This window comes from Apium graveolens, chromosome 2 (assembly GCF_009905375.1).
Source record: "Apium graveolens cultivar Ventura chromosome 2, ASM990537v1, whole genome shotgun sequence".
Lineage (NCBI taxonomy): Eukaryota > Viridiplantae > Streptophyta > Magnoliopsida > Apiales > Apiaceae > Apium > Apium graveolens.
In genome coordinates, this window is record NC_133648.1 from 116,841,262 (window position 1) to 116,845,768 (window position 4,507).

The following is a 4,507-nucleotide window of genomic DNA, read 5'->3' on the forward strand; positions in this document are numbered from 1 at the left end:
GGAAAAACCCAGATTGGGGGCCTTAGCCACATCTCAGATCAAAAGCATTTATGCAAGGATCCGGACAGCTCTTAAAAACAAAAACTGCAGATGGAAACAAAAGCAAATATTTTCTGGCCGAAGAAAAGGCCAAAGCAAAGACAATGAAATTAAAAAGCAGGATCCGGAACAAATTCAAATATTACAAACGACACAAGTTCAAGTACGAAAATCACAAATCCTAGTAAAAGTAAAATTACAGGGCTGGGCCCGAGAAGCCTATCAAGGCGGATCCTGATCTAAAGGAAACTGGGGGTTGAACCATCATAGGGTTCCGATTCCCCCTGACCCTGCTCCACTGCAGCCTTCGCAGCAAGGAACTCCTGGATAAAGTTTTCCCAGGATGCAAATGGGTCGGTCTTGATGTGACGTTCAACAACGACCCAGGATCTGCGGACCTCGGGCACCCCGGCCTGGGCTACCTCAAAGTCATAGACATCACTAGCCTTGAATTCAGCAATTATAGCCTCTTTGTTCAAGTTTTCCTTGGCAGCGAGTTCGGCTTTGAGCCTCTCTACTTCTTTTGCAAGCTCCTCAGCCTGGTCCTCAGATTCCTTCAGTTTCTTGTTCAACCCGGACTCCACCACACGGAATCCCTCCCGGGCTTCCTCCAGCTCTCCCTGCAAAGTATCAGCCCGTATCTTCTCGGTATTGGTCCGGTTGTTGGCCTCCCGGACCTCCGTGTAGGCAACATCTGAGCAGATAGATATGGCACTCCCGAGCTGAAAAAAGACAGAAATCGGCTAAGTATAAAAAATAAATGGGGGACGCAACCCAGAACCAAAGGAATGGAAATTTTGGATACCTGTCCCCATTGCCCGGTTACCCTTTTCAAGGCAGCAGCCATGCTGTATCCCTCCACCTCCTCATAGTCATCTTGGGAAAGAATACTAGACATGAGCCCGACTAGGTCAACCAGGCTCTTTGTCCCTATCCTGATGAGACCCCCGTCTGGGCCCTTCCCTTCCGAATCATAAACGACCCGGTCAGCAATGACAGCTTTTCCGCGGGGAGGCTTTCCCGGGGTGGACTTCCTTTTCTTTGGAGGAGGGTCCTCAGAGATCTCCTGGACATCCGGGTCCTCGTTCAAAGCCACGTCACATGGACTGGGCACGTTCCAGGGGGCGGAAGACTCGGCACCACCCTCGACATCCGCAGATCCGGATCTAGTCCCAGGGGCCCCTTTGGTTGTCTTATATGCCAATCCCAGGGAGTTGAAAGCTGCTGCGTAAGCTGAAGAAGACATTATCGCTCTGGATGAAGGGTTGTAATGCGGCAAACCTGAAAGACGGGAAAAGAGAACTATCAGCACAGGATTTATATACTGGACAAAGCGACCAAAATCGGAAGAAAAATACTATAGCAAAACCCGGGTAAAGGGACAAAAAAGCAAAATGTACTACGATCCAGATCATAGGAATACATTTTATTCAAACAAGATACAAGTAATAAGCAAGCTAAAAGAGATCCGGATCGATAGGTCAGGCAAAAAACCCGGACCATATGGAAACATCTTGAAAGCATATCACAAGTAAAAGAGCAAAGATGGATTTAAGGAAACAAAAGGCCTTTGACCCGGATCTGCCAACAGAGAGAGAGATCCGGATCAAAGGCAATCATTATATCTAAGAGAGTTAAAGCAAATCAGGGAGGACCAGAATCCGGGACGACATTGAAGGGAAGACCCGGATCGGTTGGGAACTTACATCCAAGTTGGAAGAGAAGTTTGTGATTCATGAAAGTATCCCAGGTTGGCTGGAACCCGAGGCTACCACAGAATGTTCTCATTTGATCAACAACTTCCCCCTCTAAGATCTCCGGATTGAACTTTGTCTTAACTTCCCCGGTTGTAAAATAAGGGAGAAACTCCAGGTCGAAGCCCTTCAACATCAAAATCTCCCCGTTCCAGTGTTTCAACGAGGTCTGGTGCATAACCGGTTTGGACCTACCCAGACCAAAGCCGAACTCTGCTGCCCGGAACCCGAGTTCATAAAATGGTTTCTGGCTTGATCTAGAGAGATAAAAAATCTGATGGAACAACTTAAAGGTGGGCAGGAGCCCGGCCTTGTTGCAGCAAGCTATGAACCAGGTCATAGACTTAATTCCATTTGGGGTTATTTGCATTGGAGATATCATGTTGACGTACTTGCACAAGTGCTTGATAAACATGTGGCAGCGAGGGCTCCACCCGAATCTTAGGTGCTCCAGCCAGACCGGAACGAAACCGTCTGATGGGCGGAGGAAAAATCCTCTAATGGGGCTCGGGCCACCTCCAAGCGATATCGGGAGTTAATTGATCTCGGCTAATCCCAAATGAAGCAAAAGATGCTTCCAGAGCACCTTGGTCATACACACCCGGGTGGCCATCCTCGTGCCTCTCGTACCTGATCCGGGCATAATAAATGCTATCTTCGAACCCGGGTGGCTTTCTGACGAAATGGTACTTAATATCGAACCAGCGGCCTTCTAGCGTAAAGATAACTGAATTCTGGGGAAGCCGCTTAAACTGAAAGCTCGTAATTGTTCCAACCAATCCAGATCCTTTCTTCACCATCCCACCCCGATCTGTTCCCTACCAGACGAATCCGGATCACTCTCCTCGTCAGAAAAGTTGGGGTAGCAGTTATAGACTTTCCTAGCTCGCTCCTTGGTCCGGACCATATACCTATTAAAATGAAGATCAGTTAGCCTGGGCCCTACAGATTTGCTTTGTTTTGCTAAGCGGTCCGGATCAGGTATGTTATGTTAGTTTTACCATAACCTAATGATCCGGACCACTAATGCAAGTCCAACCCGGAATAACATCGATGATCCGGATCATGTCAACTACAATCCAAAAAATATCAAAAATCATAGACCCAGATCTCGGTGGCAAGCACCCCGATTCGGAACCAGAGCAACCAATAAACAGACTGAAAACCCCTAATGCAATCCTACCAAATATCTGTCGCGGACCCGGGTCCTATGCCCCCTACCCGGGTCCAAGCCAAAACCCTCACCCACGAACACTAAACTTGAGAATGAAAAAGCAAAATACATAAACAAACATATACATACACGCATTTTCTATCAAGAACACAGAGAAAAAGAGACCAAACCCAGAAAAATCTAACCCAAAACCCAATTTTTTGACCAAAAACACCGCCAAAAAGCCAAACACCTACAGATCCAAGCAAAATAAACACAAAACAAAACCGCAAACCACAAAAGATAACTACAAAGGCTGATTTGTACTTCCAATTCATGTACTAAAGAAAAAACTTGAGCATGCATAAATTTAAAGAAAAAGCCCGAGAAGCCGAAAAGGGAAAACAGAGAAGGAAGAACTTACAAATTAAGAAAAGTTGAGGAGACACGGTGGCACAACAGCGGAGAGATCCAAAAGCAAGAGTGGCCCTTCGACAAATTTTAAAAGAGAAAGAGAATGAGAGAAGGGACTGTTGGTTTTCTCTTTAATGGGAGAATAAAGAATAAATTAGGAGGAGAGAGCAGCCTTTTATAGGCCCAAGAAAAAGAGCAGCCCCTGCCACGTGGCAGGGTGTAGTTGGCTAGCATAGCAGTTACAAAACTGCATTGAAGACCCATAATCATTATGGGGGCGATTTTTTAGGAATTAACTGTCGAAATTCAAATTCATGGGGGGAATTAAGCGAAAACGTTACAAATCCCAAACCTTTCAAATTCCAAAGCCCACGACCCGGATCAAAAGCCCTAATCCGGATCATTGTCAACTAGATACAGATTTGAATCAACTATCCTACCTTAATCCGGACTGGCATCCACTACACCATATCCGGATTGGGGGGCAACCTGGAGCAGAAATTTTTCTAAAGCAACCATTCTACCTCAATCAGGACTGGCATCTACTACACCAGATCCGGATTGGGGGGCAACCTGGAGCAGAAATTTTCCTAAAGCAACCATTCTACCTCAATCCGGACTGGCATCCACTACACCAGACCCGGATTGGGGGGCAACCAGGAGCATAAATTTTTCTAAAGTAACCTTTCTACCTCAACCCGGACTGGCATCTGCTACCCAGATCCGGAATGGGGGGCAACCTGGAGCAGAAATTTTTCTCCCAAAGCAACCATATTATCCTGCTCTACTCCCTCATCCAGAAAATCTGCATAAGGGAGTGGGGGGCAAATGATAGGGTATAAGAGAGCCGACTAGGAATCAACCCGGACCTAAAGGATACCAGGCTCGATTGATGGACCAAGACCCCCCTCTCCCAGAATAATCAAATGGAGAGACCAGGTCCGGGTCCATCCTATGACCCGGATCCGGACCCACCTGCCTACTCGGATCTGGATCAGGGCTAAGACCACCATGAGGGAGGTCCCAGCAAACACATGCACATCCCACAACCCGCCAAGAAAGGGTACGTGGACACGTGACTATGACAACTATCAACAACCAACACACCAGACAAGCACGGCGCGTGTCAGAAGGCCTTTAGGACACT